Here is a 22,927-nt window from a genome sequence, read left to right as displayed (position 1 = left end):
GAGCAGGGCTTGCATAGAGCTGCTGCACCCTGTCCTCTTGTAGCTGCAGCACTGGACACAGAGGCATGCTCCGTGGGGTCTGGGCTTTCCTGGAATCCATCAGGCTCTAGCGACAGAGAGCAACAGAAGGTACCAGGACACAGTTTGAAGTTTGATATGGAGCAAAAGAGGGAAGAGGATGGGGGAGGAACCCGAAGCTCTGATGTCCCTTCTTCTTTCTCCACGGTGTTCTCTGGTCCAGGGGTAACTCATAACTGCCTATCTAATAACTTTGAAACTGGCCTAGACTAAATGTGATCTACGTTTTTAAGAAGTTTATGTGAAGTTACAGAAAATAATATTGTTGTTCCTCGCACGGTTACAAACGAACGCCACACGTCAGGCTCTTCAGGAGGCTTAAGGCAAGTTGGCATGGAGTACCAACCCTGCTTTTTAAAAACTTCTTTAACTGTTTATTCATAATTTTACTTTGGTGTCTGTTGCTGACAAAATACCACAACCAAAGGCAATGCAGGGAGCTTATTTGGCTCATCATCGGGGGAAGCCAAGCCAAGAACTCAAGTTAGGAACCTGGAGGCAGGAACTGAGGCAGAGATGCTCTCATCATAGAGAAGGGCTGCTCACTGACTTGCTCTTCATGACTCATTCAGCATGGTCCTTATACAAGCCAGGAGCATGTGTTCAGAGTGGCACTGCCCACAGCAACCTGCTTCTCCCCACATCAATAAGTAATCAAGAAAATGCCCCCATAGGATTGCCTACCGGACAATGTGTTGAAAGTTTCCTCAGCCTTTTATCAATTGAGATTTCCTCTTCCCAAGTGACTTCAGCTTCTGTTAAGGTGAAAAACAAAACAAAACAAACATCCTCACCAACACATCCATATTGAATTTTTATGACTTTCAGAGAATCCCACATGGACATGACCTCATCAAAACTCACGAGGACTGGAACAGATAGCTTTTACAAATCAGCATGGCTGAGCCGTGGCTCTGTTATTCCACCCTCATCTTGGTGCTCTACAGATGTGATTGTCATCCCCAGTCACCTGACTATAGCAAGGGAGGTTTATCCCAGATCATCTGAGGGTCCTGATTCAATCTGGGGAAAGGCCAGAGCTTGTGTTTCCCCGAGGAAGCAGGACTCTGCCCAGGGACATTAGCTTCACTCCCAATACTAAGATCAAGCTGCCCAGCCCCCACCCCACCCCACCACCACCCTTTGGATGGGAATAGTCCACCTCATTAACTCCTCCAAAGAACTAGTACACCTGTCTCCTAATGCTTTCATTCTCTGTCTGCAGTACAGACAGCACTGCAGAGACTAACACAAGAAACAGTCTAAGTCCAGGACAAGCCTGTAAAAACTGGAGCAAAATCAAGTACTGGACAAGACTGAGAGCTTCCACCTAAAGCAAAACAGGAGAGGCTCCCAGCTCCAGAAAGACTGAGTTCAGCCATAAGGTATGGGCTTGCGTCTAGAATGATTCAATCAGGCTGGGATTAGGAAACACACTGACCTAATAGCGCAAGACAGAGATTTGGCGCAGTACCAAAAACCGATACTATCAAGATTAATATTTTAATCCAATTATAATATTCAGTTTTATGTCAACTTGACATAGCTAGACTGATATGATAGGAAGAGAACTTAATTAAGAAAATGAATCCATAGGAGCCGCCTGTCGGAAAGTCTGTAGAATATTTCCTTGATTGATGGCTGATATAAGGAGCCACGTCTTCATCAAGACAAATTAGTCTTTTTTCTTTCATTGAGTTAAGGAAAGAGTGATAGTTAATCTTGGTTGTTAGCGTGACTATATCCATAATCACTTAAAACTGAAGCACTTGAGCATGCCTATGAAGAATTTTCTTGATTAGATCATTTAAGATGAAAAGATCCCCCCTTAAATCTAGGCCACCTCTTCTGGTGGCTGTCCACATAAAAAGACATGGAAGAAGAAAGCTTTGGCTCTTTTTTTAAATTTTTGCACTTTTCATCCCCCTTGTAGCCCCCTCCCTCATCGCCTCCTGGTCCTACTCTCTCTCTCTCTCTCTCTCTCTCTCTCTCTCTCTCTCTCTCTGTCTCTCTCTCTCTCTCTCTCTCTCTCTCTCTCTCTCAACCCTCCTCACTCCCTCCCCTAGTCCTCAGAAAGGGGGAGCCCTCCTCCCCTACCATCTGACCTCAGCCTATCAAGTCTCATCTGGACTGCCTGTATCCTTTCCTCTTGTCTTGGCAAGGCTGCCCTGCCAGAGGGAAGTGAACAACGTGTGGGCACCAGAGTCCATGACAGAAGTAGTCCCTACTCCCCATCTTATGGGACCACAAGGAGACTGTGCTGCCTATCTATTACATCTGAGCAGAGTGTCTAGGTCCTCCCCATGCGTGGTCCTTGGTTGGTGCATCAGACTCTAGAGCACCCCCAACCCCTAGACCAGATTTGTTGGCTCCATTGGTCTCCTAGTGGAGCTCCCTTCCAGGTCTAGAAGTTTTTGCTTTTTGCCTGCTTGTCCTCATACTCACTGGCAAGTTCGCCTGTCCTGTTGCTAAGACATTTCTTAGCTAGTATTAACCTATATCTTCAAGATCCTGTTTGTAGTGGTTTGAATGGAAATTTGCCCCCCCCCCATAGGTCATAGGTATTGCCTCGTTGAAGTAGATGTGGCCTTGTTGGAGGAAGTATGTCCTTAGAGTGGGCTTTGAGGTTTCAAATGCTCAAGCCAAGCCCAGTGTCTCTCTTGGCCTTCTGCCTGAGTTTCCGGATGTAGAACTCGCAGCTACCTCTCCAACAGTATAACTGCCCTTGTGCCACGATGCTTCCTGCCATGAATAATGAACTCAACCTCTGAGTTGTAAGCCCCAAATAAATGTTTTGTTTGTAACAGTTGCTGTGGTAATGCTGTCTCTTCACAGCAATAGAAACTCAAGACTAGCAACTCCCTAGGAATTCTATGGAACTCCAGGACCTAATTGAGACTGGTGAGACATCCATTCTGTTGGACTAAAGAAGAAAGGATCCTTGGCCTTTTTGACAGGATACATTCATTGTTGGAGCTCTCCGACCACTGCCTGCAAGCTGGAAGCTACTCTAACAAACCCCTTCTATCAGCTCAGTTCCTTTAGAGAGCCCTGACTAATATTGGAAGTTCACATAGTTCATATTTTTCTGTATTAATTTATCCATTTATAAGGGCAAGAATAATGTTTTCTACTTGGGCAATAGCACTTCGTTATTGTACTATATTAATAATTGTCCAGGGCCATGAAGATGGCTCAGGAAATATAGTGCTTGCTCCCACAAGCCTGGAAACCCAAGTTCAATCCTTGGAACCTGGTGAAGGGAGAGAACCAACTTGCTTCTTGCTCAACCAGACTCCATGTCTTTGACTTTTACACATCCCCACATACACACCATGCATTTACACACACACACAGACACACACAGACACACAGACACACAGACACACACACACACACACACACACACACACACACACACACACACACATGTAGTCTCGGGAGCAGAAAGGTCCTTGTGCACACAGGTCGATAGGGAAACCAGGGCCCATCATCTGTAGCTGTCTCCTCAAAGGAAGAAGTACCTGCTTTCGAGCCAGAAATCTGGGAGTGGATGTTGTTAACATCCTGGTGACCTTTGTTTTCTGTAGAGCCAGACAGAACATAATGACCCCAGGATGTTTATTTCAGACACTACCTCCCTCTGTATCATTATCTTTAGCTCTCAGTTAATAGAACCCATCCTTAGGGGGAGATGTCATATACACTTTAGAGACTGTTGACCTCTATACTATCTTGATCAGAGGCCACCTTAGATTCTATGCCTTTTGCCTATAGAACCCACCTTCATGGTCACATGTGCTTCGCAAAGCAGTTTCTAAGTAGTCGAACTATAAGCTTTATTGTATACCTAGTGGAATATTCCTGGGGGGAGGGAGTGGCCTGGAACCTTTTTTCCAAATTGTACTGTGTTTAAATACCCTGGCAATACATCAACTGGTATCAAGACTCCTGAAGTGTGACCTGAGCCAACTACACTGAGTTTTCCTTCTTGCCTCTTCTGGGATCATTTCACTGCCAGCCGTGACAACTGCAGGGACCCCCACAATATAATATAAAGAACGATCCAAATAGGAAATCCAGTAAGAGGAGCCAATCAGGGGAGGTATTCAGTGTGTGCACATGTACTTGCGCCTATGCACATATTACACAGACATATTTGTTTTCACACAGACACACATTTGAGCGCCATGTCACTCTAGCCCCACACTGTGTCACACTGCTCATTCACCCTTTCACTCTTTCCCATGCATAGATCTTTATTTAATGTGATCAAGTAAAATATTTCTTTAGTTTGCTTTATTACCAAAAATGAAATACGTACAATAATAATCATATGAGCTTTATTAATTATGTTGTTTTTGAACATTAAAATCATATTAAGCAAAAATCCACTTCAGGTACATGACAAAATTTGCTTTAAATTTTCCTTAGAAATCACTTCTTGTACCCCAAGTATGCAACCCCATAGAAAATCATAGCCATTATTACTATTAATATCAGTATCAGTACTCCTTGAGTGTTATTATTTTATATAAACATTTGAACCTTGCTAATTGCGCATCAGACAGTCACCCCAAGTTTGATACCCGAGGAGCATAACTGTATACAAAGTGCTGAGGCATAAGAACTGGCATTTTGAATAATTTTCACACCTTTCCTAGTTAGTAAAATGGATAGAAAAGAGTTTCTTTTATTTCTAACAAGGGTTTATCAAGGGCTAAATCATATTGGTTCTGTACCTCTAAATCTGAAATGAGTACTTCTGAGAATTTAGTCCTGCTGCTCAGGGCAGCAGTGTCTGATCTTGTAAAGCCCTCTAAGAAAGGTGACCGCAGGGCATCTAAAACCCTGGAGCGCCTGCTGCCTATCGGTGTCTCATCAGCACTAATGCACAGCTGGGCACAGGGTCTTCGCCAGCCTGGGCCGCAGCAAGAAGGGAGTCCAGCCAGGGCTTCCCATGGTAGTAAAGCTCACCACATGAGGCATTCACATTTGTTTGATCATTTTGAATACCTTTCAATATGATGACTATATCCATGTAATACATCTGATTGAACCCTTTAAACTGATCCCAAACAGTAGGAGTCAGGGTTGAGGCTCTAGCTCAGTAGAGTACCTGCTTAGCTCATGTGTGAGCCTCGGGGTTGAATCCCAGGAAATGAGTAAGGGGACGTGGGAAGAAATGGGCATGGCTTTGCAGCCTGCAGTACCAGTAGTCAGGAGTCTTAGGCGGAGAATGTTTTAATTGAAGGCCATCCTAAGCATCACAAAAAGACCCCTATCACAACCACTACCACCCAGTCCAAGGCCCTGTGTTTTACTTCCTCACACACGTTGAATCATCTTTGTGTACTTTTGGTGAAACCAAATTGGCAACGGTAATGGCTTTCATGTGTTCTCCAGTTTGGTTTGTGAGAATTTTTTTGACAAAGTTTGCATCTAAGTTCTTATAGAAATTGGTCTGTAGTTTTCTGATTGTTGTTATCTCCTTACTTGATACCAGGGCAGTACTGGCTTCATAGGAGGTATCTTCATATTCCGCCCCTCCCTATCTTATGGATGGCTTAAGGAATATTCTTTACCTCTGATTTTATCAACTTGGGATTTCTATTTTTGTTTGTTGGCTATGAGCTTGTCAGCCTTTAAAAATAATTAACTTTGATTTGAGTAATTCTATGTCCCTTCATTTCCATTTCATTAATTTCTGCCCACTTTTTTTTTTTATACATAGACAGGCACTATCTAGATCATACTGGCCTCAAATTCACAGAGATCTGCCTACATCTCCCTTCCAAGTGCTGAGATTAAAAGTGAGTACCACTACTCTGGCTGCCCTTGTTTCTTTCTTTCTTTCTTTCTTTCTTTCGTTCTTTCTTTTTCTTTTTAAAAAATTTCTATTTGTTTATTTTAATATTTTATTAATTTATTCATATTACATCTCAGTTGTTATCCCATCCCTTGTATCCTCCCATTCCTCCCTCCCTCTCACTTTCCCCCTACTCCCCTCCCCTATGTCTGTGACTAAGGGGGACCTCCTCCCCCTGTATATGCTCATAGGGTATCAAGTCTCTTCTTGACGACCTGTTATCCTTCCTCTGAGTGCCAATAGACCTTGTTTCTTAAATGCAACAGAGCTGAAAGTATTTTCTGTATTCTATCAGATCATATCAGCTGTGATCAGAAGAGGGCATCAAATTCCCTGGAACTGGAGTTACAGGGAGTTGTGAGCCATTTGACATGGGTGCTGGAAACCAAACTCAAGTCCTCTGCTAAAGTTGTACATGCTCTTAACTCCTGAGTCATCGCTGCAATCCCATCACTTAACTTTTGAATGAGACTTCTAATTCCATTGCTGTCAAAAAGCTATGTGGCTGCAGCTTATTTTAAAGAAGCCAATCAAAGCCCTGAAAGTACTCACTTCATATGCAAACTGTTAGATGCCAACTCGCCTCATATGCAAACTGTTAGATGCCACTACTCTGCTAATTGGCTATACATCCTTATGGACATAATGGGGACTCTCTACTTGGTTAGAGTGGAGCTGGTGGTACTTGCGTAGCATGTGCAGAACCCAGAATTCCATTTCAACACACACAAAGTAACAGATAACACATAACAGACTCATCCTGCTCCATCTTTAACCTGAAAAGTTAAAGTTTCCCATGATGAGTGATTTAATAACGATAAAACCAAAAGCATCAAAGACAAATAGGTGCATCGGGTTAAACATCCATCAATTGCTTTTTGCTTGTTTGTTTTTGAAACAGGGTCTCACACGGTTCAGTCTAGTGTAGGTCAGGATGATGTTAAACTTCCGTTCCTCCTGCCTTTCCCCCAAGTCCTGAGATTACAGGCACGCACCTGCATTTTGTGAGAATTGAACTCAGAGCCTTAGAAATGTTAAGACAGAGGCTCCTATAGCACAGGCTTGCCAGAAGCTCATTATTGAGCCAAAGATGACCTTGAATTTGTGATCCTCCTGCCTCTACCCTCCAAGTGATGGGATTACTACACATAGTGTTTCAGTTAGTTTTTTTTTAATAGTTAAGAGACTTTATTCTAATAGCTATAATTACAGTGTGTGTCAAACTGAAAACAAGTCTACAAAAAGTTGATTACTAATTGTGTAGTGAAAGCAATAAGAGGTTCCACAACACCAAATAAAGTTCTGGGATTTCCCCCAAAATAAATTTAACAGCTCCAGCTTCTTCAATGTTAAAAAAAAAAAAAAAGTAGAGGTCAGGGGATGGTCCGGGATGTAGTGGACCAACCCTCCCAGCTTGCACGTACTCTTGCTGGTGAGAGAGACCCAGGCCTTCTGCCTGCGTGTCCAAGTGGACCTAAGAGTAAGCTGGGTATGCAGGCTGCCATCTGGCTGGCCACACACCAGGTATAAGCTGGGCCCTGTATCCCACAATGGCGCCCAGCCCACCCCTAGGTGACCATGTGAGCACAAGTACAAGCACAATGCTATGGAATGCAGGTGACCCAAAGGCAGCCAGTTACGGTGCCTCCACTGTGACCACGCAGCAGATGGTGGTTTGTTCCTCACTTTCTCTCCTGTTCCCACAGGGAAACAGGTGATCTGACGGAGTAGGCATAGGCTCCGTTCTGTGTGTTCAAGTGCTCTTGTCCTGAATTTTTAACTATTTTTTTTAAATGCACCGAGTTCTGGTTTAAAAACCAGCTGCTAAATTGATCCCGACACATCTACAGCCTAATGGCTGCCTGAGGCCAGATGCCCCTACACCAGTACTGTCAGTGAGTTTATTCTCTTTTTACAGTTTAAAAAAACCAAAAAAAAAAAAAAAAACACTAAGTAATATTGCATAGGACTACCAGAAACTGCCTCAGTGGAATAAGACACATTAAAAAAACCAAAACAAAACAAAAAACAAACTAGCTGTAGGCTGTGTCAGCACTCGTACAGCATGGTGTGATGCACACTGTGACCAACCCATGGAGACAGCATCTGGCACTCAGGACCACAGAGTCGCACGTTTGAGGAGAGGAAAGCGGAGGGTGGAAAAAAGGTAGTAAAGGGAGACAGAGGGGTCTAGTTCACTTCTGGTTCCAGATCTGATTGGACAGCCATCCCCGCCGGTGACACAAGTGGCCTAAAAGTACCAGTTCCTCTGGCGTAGAGTGCAGCCCCAGCTTCGGCTGCTTTCACTGCATTGGGGAGCTCCTGCTTGTTGGCAAACACCAAGAGAACAGCATCCAGGAGCTCATCTTCAGCGAGCATCCTCAAGAGCTCTTCATGGGCCTCGTTCGCCGGCTCTCTGTCATTGCTGTCCGCTGGGAAGATCAAGCCTTGCGTGTTCTGGAAGTAGTGGTGGCACAGCGGCCAGTTCTTGTTCTGGCCACCCACACCCAACATGGTGAAGCTGATGTTCTTTTTTTTTTTTTTTTTTTTGGTTTTTTGAGACAGGGTTTCTCTGTGTTAGCCTTGGCTGTCCTAGACTCACTTTGTAGACCAGGCTGGCCTTGAACTCACAGCGATCCGCCCGCCTCTGCCTCCCGAGTGCTGGGATTAAAGGCGTGGGCCACCACGCCCGGCGAAGCTGATGTTCTTGTATTCAACAGTCTCCACATTGAAACTGAGGGTGGGAATGGTGGTCACAATTTGCCCCAGCTTCAGCTTGTATAGAATTGTTGCCTTCCCTGCAGCCTCCAGGCCCACCATGAGCATGCGCATTTCTTTCTTTCTTTTTTTTTTTCTTTTGCCAAAAAGACCCCTGAAGAGGTTTGCAAAGATAATCCCCCATGCTTGTGGACACAGGTGCACTTGATACCAGCCAGAGATCTCCACAGCTGCTGCTCCCAGCCAGGCATTGGTTTCACTCCCACCTTCGGTTAATTTCTTTCTTATTTATTTATTTATTTATTTATTTATTTATTTATTTATTTATTTATTTCCTCCTAAGAGATTATCCCAACTTTCAGGAGCTGTTTCTCTCCTCACACTGTGGGTTCTAGGGATCAAGCCCTAGTCAGCAAGCTTGCATGCATCCTGCTGAGCCGGATCAGCTGTCGAGAAAACTGTAAAGACTAAACTGCTGAAGCCACGTTGGAAGTCTCAGTAACAGTAAGCTTTGTAAGAATTAACAAGGCATTGGAGCTGATAAGATAAATGAAAAACATAATAAGTACAGTGTTGTGATGAAAGTGGCAAAGTGAGGTGCTTAACTCAGAAAAAGGTAAGTCTGGGTGCTCATTTCCAAACTGTACAAAAATAAATTTTAAGTATTTTTATCTTAAACACTTAAATATTTTTACAAAATTACAAAACACTGGTAAGACTATAAAAATGAAATTTTGTAAAATGAAAGAACTATTATCTACTTGCCATGAGAGAAAATGAAAAAGAATGTAAAGACCATTATTATATTATTCACTGGTCTCATGATTACCTGGATAAGAAATCTGCAAGAATTTTATAGAAACTTCTATAATTAATGAAAGAAATTAGCAAAGTAAATTACTTCTGTAATTTACTGTAATTTAAATACACCTACTATGTGCATTTAAATTAATATGCATAATTTAAATTAGAAAGTGAGTAAATAAGTGCAACGTATTCATTTAGCAAGTGTTGTATATAAAATTTATGTTGTGTAATATAATGTAACATTGTATTACATAATATATAATAACTGAAATATAATTTATTATATTTGTTTATATGAGGTAGGAGTGCATGGATGTGTATATATAGATACACTCACTTGAGTGTTCATGTGTATGTAAGAACACTCACCTGTATGTACATGTGCATACATGGGCACACTCACCTGTGTGAGCATGTATGGAGGCCAAACATGGGCAGTGGGTGTCTTCCTGTATCGTGCTCCATCTTAATATTTTTTTTATATTTTTCCCTTTGAAAATTGATTCTTTTCTCACATAATATATCCTGATTACAGTTTCCCCTCCCTCTATTTCTCCCAGTCCCCTCCCCCCACCTCTCCTTCCATCAGGATCTCTCATTAGAAAAGAACAGGCCTCTATGAGACAATGTTAAAATATAAGAAAATAAAATATAGTAAGATAAAACAAATTATCACATTGAAGTGGGACAAGGCAAACCAACGGTAGGAAAGCAACCTAAGAAAAAGGACAAGAGTCAGAGACCCACTCATTTGCACATGCAGGAATCTCATAAACACAGTAAACTGGAAGCCATTGTAGATACACAAAGGACTTGGTGCATACCCACACAAGACCTGTGTATGTTGTTACAGTCTTGCTGCATTCCTATGAGCTTTGCTCATATTGATTTAGAGGCCTTTTTTTTTTCTTGGTGTCATCCATTCCCTCTAGCTCCCACACTCTCTCCATCTCCTCTTCGGTGGGGTTACCTAAGCTCTGTAGAGAGAGATTTGATGAAGACATCCTGTTTAGCGCTGAGTGTTCCCAGGTCTCTCAGTCTCTGTGTAGGTCTTCATAGTGTTCCCGTCTCCTACAGCAAGGAAGCTTCTCTCAGGATGGCTGAACACAACACTGATCTATGAGTATAGCAGAATATCATTAGGAGTCATTTTACCTCTACTTTTCTTTAGACAATATTATTTGTTTTTTTTTCCCCCCTAGGTCCCTGAGCTATCTACTCTCTGGTTCTTGGTCAACCAAGTAGCATTGAGTGTGGCTTCCTTTTTGTGGAGTGGGCCTTAAATACAATAAGTCATTGGTTGGTTACTCATGCAAGCTTTGTGCCACCATTGCCCTATCATACCTTGCAGGCATTACACCATTGTAGACCAAAGGGTTTGTGGCTGGGTTTGTGTTTTCATTTCTCTTTTGGTAGCATGCAGAGTATGTTTCTTACCAAAGACATAGGGGCACAGAGGTGAAGCCTGATGTAGGCACCAGTTCAACTTTGCCATGTTCAAAGAGGTGTGTAGGTGTTTTCAGCTATGGGTCCTCGCTATCGGCTTGTGGAAAGAAACCTATTGTCTTGGCAATAGCCTGGGGGTTTGGGGATTCCCATGGGAATCCTTTGGGCAACCTCTCAATTAGATGTAACCCAGTCTTAGTATTGGACACTTCCTTTGGTGACAAGAGATGTCCAATTGGGACTGTGACTTCCCCCACCCCCTTATTTTGTGATTCTATTTAGATTGCCTTCTTCGTGTATATGTTTTAGGGAGCTTCTAGTGCATTGTTTCCATACTATCCCTCAAATGCCCCTTAATTTTAATTGTCTCTTGCTGTATTCCCTGCCTCAATACTCCTTCCCTTCCCTCTCCCAAATTGGTCCTCCTGTTTCATCTCCCCAGTCCACAATTAATTACCTATTATATTTCCCTTTTTCTAATGAAATCTATGTGTTCCCTCTAGTCCTTTACTGTATTCCTGTCCTCTGTGGTTCTATAGATTGTAGCTTGGAAATTATTGGTTTTTAACAGCTAATATCCAAATATAAGAGAATACATACCATAATTATCTATATGGGTCTGAGATACCTCACTCAGGATGACATTTCCTAGTTCCATCCATTTGCTGCAAATTCATGATGTCTTTTTTTTTTTTTAATGGCTGAGTAATGCTCCATTGTGTAAATGTACACATTTTCTTTATCCATTCTTCTGTTGAGGAACATCTAGGTTGACTCTGATTTTTGGATATTATGAACACAGCAATAACGAACACAGTTGAGCAAGTGTCTCTATGGCAGAATAAAACATTCTTTGGGTATATACCCAAAAGTGAGATATCAATACCCCCATCCTATTGTTTTTTAAATTGCATGTATTATCAATAGGCCCAGCTAGCAATCAATTAAGACACAGACACTTGTTATATTTTAAAATAGCCTTAGTTAACCTGGAGCAGGGCAGATATCAATCCTCTAAACTACTTTCCATAGTGGGGCCTCAGGCATGAGATCCCTGTCTCAATCCCAGGCCATCTGTTTTTAATAACTTTTATCAAGCTACCTCCCATGTACAATCCCTTATACTTGCTTGTGTTCTTCATCTGGGCTGGATTCTCCATCCATGCCGCCCATGTGCTTCTCCTTCAGTTCACCCATGGGGGCCTTCCTCTCTTCACTTCAGGTCTCTCCTTTCTCCTCCTGGCAGTCTTTCTTCTTCCCAGAATTCCTCTCTCTCTCTCTTAGCCCCACCTATCTCCTGCCCTGGCCAGGTGAGATAGCTTTTTATTAAGCAAAAGGTGGGTCAGACATCAAGCAGTAATTAGCATCAAAATACATCAGATTATCCCAACACTATCCTGAGGTAAATCAATACCCAGCTTTCTTTTTTTTTAATTTATTTATCTATTAATTCATTCATATTACATCTCAATTGTTATCCTATTCCTTTTATCCTCCCATTCTTTCCTCCCTCCCATTTTCACCCTATTCCCCTCCCCTATGACTGTGACTGAGGGGGACCTCCACCCCCTGTATATGCTCAGAGGATATAAAGTTTCTTCTTGGTAGCCTGCTATCCTTCCTCTGAGTGCCACCGGGCTTCCCCACCAAGGGTTATAGATATGGATCTATTTGGATTCTTCTATATGCTGACATCCGGTTTGGCCAACACCATTCACTGAAGTGTGCTTACTTTTTCCAGTGTGTTCCTGCCTCTTGTTCAAAAAAGCAGGTGTCTGTTTGTGTGTGGAATTATTCCTGTGTCTTCTATTTTATTCCGTTGGTTTATTTGATTGCTTATTTCCACGACGTTGATTTTAATATTATAGCTTTATAGTACAACTTGAAATCTGAGATGGTGATACCTCCAGATGTTATTTTAGTATTCAGAAAGGCTTAATTCATCTTGGGTTTTTGTGTTTCCATGTGAAAATTGTCCTTTTGACATCTGTGCAGAATTATTATAGAATTTTGATGGTGATTACATAGAGTCTGTAGATTGCTTTTGGTAGAATGGGCATTTTTACTATATTAATCCTACCAAACTATGAGCAAGGGAGAACTTTCCATCTTCTGATACCTTCTTCAAGTTCCTTCTTTTGTGTCTTAAATTTTTATTATAGAAGTCTTTCACTTGCTTGGATAGTATTACGCCAAGATATTTTATATTTAAGGCTACTGTGAAAGGCGTTGTTTCTCTAAGTTCTTTCACGGTCAGTTTGTCATTTGTATACAGGAGGGCTACTGACTTCTGTGAGTTAATTTTGATCCAGCTACTTTATTGAAAGTATTTATCAGCTATAGCAGTTTCCCAGTGGAATTTTAGGGCCACTTATGTATAATACTATATCATCTGCAATTAATGATACTTTGACTTCTTCCTTTCCAATTTGTATCCCTTTGATATCCTTCAGTGGGCTTACTGCTCTAAGACTTCAAGTACTATATAAAATAGCTACGGGCAGAGTAAACAACCTTAACTTGTTCCTGTTTTAGTGGAATTACTTTGAGTTTCTCTTCATTTAATGTGATATCAACTATCGGCTTGCTGCAAATTGCCTTTACTATATTTAGATATGTCCCTCGCATGCCTAATCACTCCAGGACCTTTACATGAAGGGATGTTGGATTTTGTCAAAATCTTTTTCTGCATCTAATAAGTTGATCATGTGGTTTTGGTCTTTCAGTTTGTTTATATGGTGAATTACATTTATCAATTTACATATATTGAAACATGCCTGTATCTCTGGGATGATGCATACTTTATTATGGTAGATGATGTTATTGATGTGTAACCCTAACCCTGAGTCTCCATTGAGAAGTCAGGTATAGTTCTAGCAGATCTGCCTTTATATGCTACTTGGTCTTCTCCCTTGCAGCTTTTAATATTCTTTCTTTGTTCTGTACATTTAGTATTATGATTATTATGTCCCTAGGGGACTTTCTACTCTGGTTTAATCTATTTACTGTTATGTATGCTTCTTGTACCTCTATAGACATTTCCTTCATTACGGTGGGAAGATTTTCTTCTATGGTTTTGTTCAAAGTATTTTCTGGACCTCTGCCGTGGATTTCTTCTATCTCCTCTATCCCTATTATTCTTAGATTTGTTATTCTCATGGTGTCTCAGATTTCCTGGATGTTTTGAGCCAAGAGGTTTATTGTTGTTGTTTGTTTTTGTTTTTTAGATTTAACCTTTATTGACCAATGAATCTATTTCTTCTATCATGTCTTAAATGCCTCATATTCTCTTTTCCATCTCCTGTATTCTGTTGGTGAGTCTTCCTCTGAGTTTCGTGTTTCAGTTCCTAAACCTTTCTCTTTTTTTTTCTTTCAGATTTTCCTCTATTTGGCTTTTCTTTATTGATTCTATTTCCACTATTAGGTCTTGAGTGACCTTATTCATTTTTTTCCTACTGTTTGTGTTTTCATAGATTTCTTTAAGGGTCTTATTTGTTTTCTCTTCAAGGTCCTCTATCATACTCAAAATGGCAGCTTTAAGGTCTTTTTCTTGTGCTTCAGCTATGATAGAATACCCAGGGCCTGCTCTGGTTGGTTTGCTGAGCTCTAGTAGAGACATATTGTCTCATCTGTTTATGTCTGTGCTTTTAAGCTGGTGTCTAGACACCTGTCATTGGGAAGATTGTAGTTCTAGATGCTGGTATCTGGTCTTGTCTTTGTTCAGTGGGTGTTTCGTTCCTTGGTTTCTGTTGCCCTCTCTGGTTCTTAGAGAAGTGTGATGACTATGCATTGGCTGGTGGAAATTTTTCTGGGGTCCAGAGAGGTGTGGCCACTGCTTCCCTGGAAGAAATCACCGCCTTATTTTTTTTAAACAGTCTCTCATTGAACCTAAAGCTTTCCATTTTGGGTAGATGACTAGCCATCTAGTTGCTGGTGTCTGCCTGTCTCTAAACCCCAGCTTTGCTTTTACAGATGTGTGCCACCACACTAGGCTTTTATATGATGCTGGCATTCAAATATAGGTCCTGATATTGGTGCCATTATCCACTAAGACATCTCCCCATCCTTATATAAATTTTATAGTACTTGTTTATTATTGCATATCAGCAAAACAACTCAAAACTAAAATTTTAATTATCATTAAAACTTTTAAATTAGGCCAGGTGGTGGTGGTGCATGCCTTTAATCCCAGCACTTTGGAGGCAAAGGCAGGTGGATTGCTCTGGGTTCAAGGCCAGCTTGAGCTACAAAAGTGAGTCCAGGACAATCAAGGCTACACAGAGAAACCCTGTCTCAAACAAACAAACAAACAAAAAACAAAAACAAAAAATACTTTTAAATTATGTAATTAAAAATAAATTGAACAAAATCTTTTCAAACTATCTATGGAGATAATTATATATCTGTGTAATCATTAATTATATATGACTTTACCTTATATTTGGTGTTATTGGGAATAATTCAAGGATCTTGTTTATAAGTAAGCATTCTACCACTGAGCTATGTCCCCAGTTTATAGAATATTTAAATTGATCCAAAGTAAATGAAGAACATAATATGTTCATGAATTTGAAATTTTAGACTATAAACATATGCATCTAAGCTAACTTATACAAGCCTCATCAAAATTCAAGAAACTGTGTATGAGAGTCTACATTTAGAGACTGTGCATTTGTGTGTCAGGGGTTGAATTTATCCTAAGATATATGCAATAATGGATGGTTGATTTACTCCTGTAATCCCAAAACTTGAAAGATGGGGAAAGACAATCTGGAAATAAAGCATGTTCTTTGCTACATGTTCAGTTTGAAGCCAGTCTGAGCTACATGCCACCCTGATTTTAAAAATGGGGGCTGGCTAAGTGGTTCAATAGGTAAAGCATGAAGACCTGAATTTTAATTTGATCTCTGGGTCCCACACAGTGGAAGGACAGCTCAGACTTCTATAAGTTGTCTTCTGACTTCAATTGCCCACACACATACACACAGTATATATATATAAATTCAGTTAATTAAAAAGAAACTTGTTTTGTAAATCATTTTTCATGTCTCAAAGATAATAAATAGAAGCATGGGATGCAGGTAGGCAGTTAGCATAAGGCCTGGGCTTCCATCCCCTAGTACTGGAGAAAAGTAGAGTTTTTGAAAATACAGAAAAAAAATTTATGTATTTTTATATTGTATATAATTTATACACAATACATCATGCTGCTTATCAAAATAAGCCACTCTTATCTTTGGGAGCTAAACATGTTGGTACAAATCTGTAATCCCAGCATGTAAGAGAACAAGGCAAGAAAACAAAATTTGAGCCCAAACTGAGATATGCAGCAAGGAAGAATGAAAAAAAAAACACATTACATATGTATTATTTCAGTTTCTCTAAGTTTTCCAATTGTTAAGTAGTCAAGCTGGCTGTGGTGTCATATGTGTCTAATTTCAGCACTCAGGAGGCAGAGACAGGTGGGTTCCAGGCAGGCCACCCTGGTATACATAGAGAATTCTAAGCCAGGCAGGTTTATATAGTGAGATTGTGCTTCAAACAGAAGAAGAAAAGAAGGAAGAGGAGAAAAAAAAGGATGTCATCTAGGCATCTAGGTTTAGTGACTGGCCTCATGGTTTTCCATAACATGACTTCTATCCCCTGCAATAATAAAAAAAGTCAACATTATTCCTTAACTGGTAACATTAGAAAATTATCAAGTGATGGCACCAATTTCACGTCATCAAATGGTGTTGTATTGTCCTCTCTTCATTCTCACACAGGGAACTGCTATTGGGATTGGCAGAGAAAAAGTCAAGCTGGAAGCCACTCTCCTTGGACACACGGAAACACTCACCTGAGGCTGATGTTGTGCCAGATGTTGCGCCAGATCTTGAGATCCCCCAAAAAGAACCAGAAAGACTCAAAACCGCTGTAAACACAAGAGGAATCTTTAATGTTTCAGCTTGAACTGGATCACAACCGACACCAAATTAATAGTATCAAGAAATGACCCCTGGGTTTTGATTTGGTGACCTTTTGTAACTCCCTTTTCTCCCAATGCCCCCTAAGCAGGGGGGAATCCTAGTTTGGTGATCATCTATTGCTTGAGTAACATAAGGGGGTCTAATCTCCAAAAGGTAACAGGCTACAGAAAAAGGTGCCAAGACCACCCAGGGCTTAACTTTCTTCTCTTTGTTCACCACTTTGCTCTGTTTTCTTAGTAATCCCATCTCTGGTGGGCGGGTCAGTTGCTATCAGGTAATGCTATCTCAATCTCTGGTGGGGGGGGGCTTCTTTCTTGCAACTGTGAGCTTAACTTATCTCATTACTTTTTCAAGTCTACTTTTCCTACCTTTTACATCTGTTTCTTCAAAGAACTTTGTGACCCTCAAATATGCATAGAGGCCAATTGTGGTTCTGAGGTCATACACGGCGCTGAGGCCATCCAGGTGGTCTGTTAGGGAACATGTTAGCTCAGGAGGAAACGCACTCCCTGCTTACTCTCTGGCTATGTCTATATCGGGGTTTAAGCAATTTTTAAAAAATCTTTTAGGCCTCTTATTCTGTTATTGGCAGCTGCTTGGAGAGCAGGGAGAACCTTCCTCTTCCACGCAGACAGTGTGATCAATGCTGCCTGCAAGAGCACTCCCATTCTGCCTGTCCTCTTGACTTCCTGCTGTCCTTGTCATAACTAAGCTTTAGGCATCTTTCTGTGCTTGGTTTTGTAAGTGATTGATTGTTTGCTTGTCTGTTCTGTGGTGCCGGAGATAGAACGCAGGGCCTCACAGGCACTCCCCCACCATGCTAGGACAAGTCAGAGTTGTTTAGCACAAGACTCATCATTCAGTAAATATGTGTGCAGAGGGAGTTAACACAAGCAGTTGGAACATGATGCGAGGGGAAAAGCCCACACAATCTACCACAGAGAGGATTTCAAATACAGCCAAGGCTCTAAACCTCACTATCATTTAGATTTTAAAACATACTTGTTTACACCTAAGAAGACAAGCCTAACCTACAGGGCTTTCCAAGTTAATGGATTTTGGTTAATCCTGGCCAGGTGTCAGTTCTTGATACAGTGTAGATTCTGGGCAAAGTTACTTAACCTCATTATAATTGAAAGCACGTTGCTAGGAAACTACATCCATGGTTCTCTCTGATCCCAGATCAAGATATTCTGCCAAAAAGCATGTAAGCTACTTTGAAGAGCAGAGTGCTAATGCTCTCTCATGAGACTTATGATCATCTCTCACTACACAGATACATGAACAAAACTGGGCGTTTCCGACAGCAAGCGAGCATTCGCAAGCCTGGTGCTCTGAAGGGTTCTGGATTTCTGTGATGGGGATTGAGCCCAGTTTAGAGGCGAGTTCTCTACTGCTGCATTAGGTGCTCTTGCCTTCTTTAGTGTGTATTTTATTCCAATTTTTACATAAGATTTTTTTTCCTCTGAGAAATTCATAAATCTCTATAATGTATTTTGATTAGATCCACCCTACTCCCCTCCTCCACTCCCTCAGAGCACCTCACTCAACATATCCCCATTCCAAATTCACGTCCTCTTCATTTTTATAAATGACTCACTGAGTCCAGTCATTGCTGTGCCTATCACATGGGTCTGAGGCCATCCACTGGACATCAGTAACCTATTAGTGATCAGTACCCACAAAGAAAAGTTACTCCTTCTTCCCCCAGGAGCCATCAACTGCCGATAGTTCCTGAGATAGGGAGGGACCTTGTGAGTCCCTGGCCAGTCCATACTGGCATTTTGACTTGCTTGATCTTGTATAAGTTAAATTTTATTTTGAGTTAGATATTGCAGTTTTCCATGTGGATCTGGACCTTTTCAATTCTCCTGCCTCAGACTTTTGGGCTAAGTATGCACCAATGCCCCATCTTTTCAGTAATATTTTTTTAGCAGCATGAGAGTTCCTCCCATGGAAGACCTGCCTCTTGTTCTTGTTCTTGCTGCTGCTGCTGCTGCTGCTACTGTTGTTACTGTTGTTGTTGTTGCTTTTCTTCTTCTTCTTCTTCTTCTTCTTCTTCTTCTTCTTCTTCTTCTTCTTCTTCTTCTTCTTCTTCATCATCATTTATGTTTTGTTTCTTGAAGCAAGATCTCACTTTCTAGCTCAAACTGGCCTTGAATTTATAATGTTCCTCTAACCTCAGCTTCCTGAGTGCTGGGATTATAAACAAGAACCAGCAAGCCTCACTTCTCTTTTTTTGATTGATTAATTGACTCAGGGTTTTAGACAAGGCCCCTTGTAACCCAGGCTGGCCTGGAACTCACCGTGTAGCCAAGCATGGCCTCAGACTCTTGATCCTACTGCCTTTCTCTTGCATGCGTGCACTACTACACCCAGCTTTCTCATTGTTTCCAGGCAAAATTAGAAAGGTATAGAACAGTGTGTGCATAGAACATACAATCTCCAACAAAAGAGATAATTTGTTAAGGCGACTGAGTGCTGTGGAAGAGAGCAGCTCCAGCAAGTCAGGCAAGGCCTTAGACTAGGGACCATGAAGTGCATTCAACACAAGGACTCTATACTCTAGGACACGAGGAAGGAATGGGAGAATGAAGATAGAAATACAGCGCCTAAAACAAACTTGAGATGAAAAAGGCATGGGAGAGCACCCATCCCTCAGCAGTCATGAGGAACAAAAGCCTCAGGGCAGCAGCATGTGCTACAAAACATGACCTGGCTCAAAAACACCCTAAACACAAAAAGAAAGAATGAAAGAAAAAGGAGATAGGAGAGGGAAGGGGGTGAAAGGTTTCAGGTTAGGGGTTCAAGGAAGACACTGAGGCAGATTGTCCTCTTGGGTTAGAGGTTCTATCATGAGAGTGATCAGCACCATAGACAGACACACAGACAGCAGCATGGCAGGGGCTCTGAGGAGAGCTCAGGCTCATGTGGCAGAGTGAGGGGAAAGGTTTAGATGTGATTGATGAGTTCACAGAACAAGCTCAGAGTCAGTGTCGCTCAGGCTGTCTCTGATTTCTGTATGACAATGGGAGGGAAGGAGGTTTGGCATTTAAAGGAGGAAATTTATAAACTGAGAGTATGCCGTAAGTGGGGAGGAGGGGGTCCCTTAAATAGTGTGTATCCATCATATGGAGCGTACTACCAGTAGCCCCTGATAGGGTGGACTCTGTTAGCCTGAGTCCTGTATACAAAATCAGTTAGAAGGAGAGAGACACAGCTGTAGGTGACTGTGGCCTAAGCAGTGTGTGGTCTAGATTTTAACAGCAGAGAGGGAAAGGGAGAGGGAAATAGGTGAAGAGAAGAAACAGAGGCAGGTGTGGGGCAGAAGAAAGGTAAGAGGAGAAAACAAGAAACTAAACCTTGTTTGAGTAAAACACGACGGAGATGTGATGTACATGGTGCTGTAGCTAACAGATGGGAAGAGCAAGTGTTTCCCCTAAAGTCCTGAGGGTGGGCCCACTCCTTTTCTATGATTTTGTTTTTCTCATTAAAATCCAATCTAGGACACACTCAGAGTTCTCTGCAGATAATGCAATAAGCAGAAAATAATAACAACACAAGAAAGCAATAATCAGAGCCTCAAGTGTAAAGGCAGGTGAAGGCTCTCTGGTTCCCAAACTCAGTAATCAGTGACCAGGACCCAAGGAGTCACTGTTTTCTTGACCCTGAAACAATGTCCTACAGGCAGCAGTGGGACACAGTGGCAGATGCCAAGGAAAGCTGGCATCAACAGACTCACGGTTCTTTGCCATTATACTGCAGAGAGATAATATGACAACTCAAAAACTAGACCTAAGGGAAAGTTATGTCTTCTCTGGGTAATTAAAGCATGGAAAGCTGGCAGCCCTGACCCTTTCTAGTGTAATTGCCCGGCTCAGTCTGGCTTTGCTAGCTGAGATGCATTTGGCTATATAACTCATGGGGTCTCTATTACAAAACCAGCCATTCTTTTCTTGTACTTCCCAACCCTTTGGCTATTGTCAAAAGTGCAGCCTTTTCCACTGAAAATTTGACAACACAAAATAAAAAACCTAAATGGTTCAAGATCCACACACATACTATTTTCAAGAATCACAAAATATAAAAGCTTACATTTAAAAAAAATATGTGTATTTTAAAAAGAAAATTGTCTATGTAGTAAGTACACTTGGCTTTCTTATCCTGAATTATCTTTTTAAAAGTTAACTCTAGGCCTAATTCTTCAGTTTTGTTAGGATGTCTCCGTACTTGTCACCTTCATGTGTGTGTATGTAGCATACGCATGCTGGATGCCTTCAGAAGCCAGAAGACAGCATAAGATCCCCTAGAAATAGCATTTCAGGTGGCTGTGGGCGGCCACATGGTGCTAGGAACCAAGCTTAGGTCCTCTGTAAGAGCATTAAACCCTCTTGACTGCTGAGTTGTTCCTCCTCTAGTCCACGCCCCACCTCCTTTTGAAGGTTTGGTTTTTTTTTTTTTTCATGTGTGTGAGTGTGTTGCCTAACTGTCCTGCTCCCCTACTGCCTGAACACAGCCTGTCAGGTCTCATCTGGATAGCCTCCATCCCCTTCCTCTGGGCTCCCACAGGGTCTTTCTGCCAAGGGGCAGTGATCAAATTGCGGGCACCAGAGTTCATGTCAGAGGCAGTCTCCTGTTCTCCCCTCCCCCTTCTCCATGTGGAGAATGAGCTGCCCATCGACTACATCTGAACAGGGGGCTAGGTTCTCTGCTTGCAATGTCCTTGGTTATCAGGTTATGCAGGCTCCCCTGGGTCCAGATCCACCAGCCTTGAGAGTCCCCTTGTGGAGCTTCTCTCTCTCTCTCTCTCTCTCTCTCTCTCTCTCTCTCTCTCTCTCTCTCTCTCTCTCTCTCTCACACACACACACACACACACACACACACACACACACACACACACAACCACGCACATACCATCCTTCCATCCCCCATCTCTTCCATACAACTCTTAACCAAGAGTCTGGCTTTGAGTCTCAGTATCTGTCCCAATCCCTTGCTGGGTAGAATCTCTCAAAAGAAGATCTATGTTGGGCTAATATCCACTTATAAGTAAGTATATACCATGCATGTCTTTCTGGATCTGGCTTACCTCACTCAGGATGATTGTCTCTAGTTCCATCCATTTGCCTGCAAATTTCAAGATTTCCTTGTTTTTAATAGCTAAATAATATTCCATTGTGTGAATGTACCATAGTTTCTTTAGCCTTTCTTCAGTTGAGGGACATCTAGGTTGTTTCCAGATTCTGGACACGTTCAGCAAAGTGGCTGGATACAAAATCAACTCAAAATATCAGTAAGTAGCCCTCCTGTATACAAATGATAAATGGGCTGAGAAAGAAATTAGGGAAACTACACCTTTCACAATAGCAACAAATAAAATAAAGTATCTTGGTATAACTCTAACCAAGAAAGTGAAACACTTGTATGAAAAAAAAGTCAAGTCTATAAAGGAAGAAATTGAAGAAGATACCAGAAGATGGAAAGATCTTCCATGCTCATGGATCAGGACAATCAACATAGTAAAAATGGCCATCTTACCAAAAGCAATTTACAGATTCAATGCAATTACCATCAAAATTTCTACACAATCCTTTACAGACATTGAAAGATCAATTCTCAACTTCATATGGAAAAACAAACAAACAAACAAACAAACAATAGCTGAAACAATCCTGTACAATAAAAGATCTTCTGAAGGAATCTCTGTTTGGGATCTCAAGCTGTACTTTAGAGCAACAATAATAAAAACAGCATGGTACTGGCATAGAAACGGGCTGCTTGATTAATGGAATCAAATAAAAAAAAAACCTCAATGCTTTTATTTTAAATATTTCTGAGATATGAAAATAAGTTTTCCTTACAAGTAGTTTTGCAACACTTTGGTTAGTTGTATCAAACTTCTTGTCTCAGGAGGGCTTACATCAGATCAAAGAGAGTGAAAGAGACTTTCCTTTCTTGTGTGTCCTTAATGTTCTTTAATGTTCTTTAATCTTTCTCCTCTGCATCAGTCTATCTTTTGTTCTCGTGAGTTACATCTTTT

General features: G+C 41.4%; 1 long non-coding RNA gene across 2 annotated transcripts; it reads left to right on the top strand.

Annotated features, from left to right (window-relative positions):
• Positions 1 to 251: 251 nt before the first annotated feature.
• Positions 252 to 9,275, top strand: LOC311592012. Of its 2 annotated transcripts, none has more exons than XR_014777268.1 (4): positions 252 to 401; positions 1,304 to 1,463; positions 5,813 to 5,891; positions 9,028 to 9,275. It is a non-coding gene; the product is annotated as an uncharacterized lncRNA (long non-coding RNA). The 2 variants fall into 2 exon arrangements; XR_014777269.1 differs by lacking the exon at positions 9,028 to 9,275 and adding an exon at positions 8,159 to 8,234.
• Positions 9,276 to 22,927: the final 13,652 nt, after the last annotated feature.

Source organism: Acomys minous, assembly GCF_964271855.1.
Source record: "Acomys minous genome assembly, chromosome: 1".
Taxonomy (NCBI): Eukaryota; Metazoa; Chordata; class Mammalia; order Rodentia; family Muridae; genus Acomys; species Acomys minous.
The sequence above is the reverse complement of the archived record's forward strand: the minus strand, read 5'-3'. Positions and strand labels throughout refer to the sequence as shown.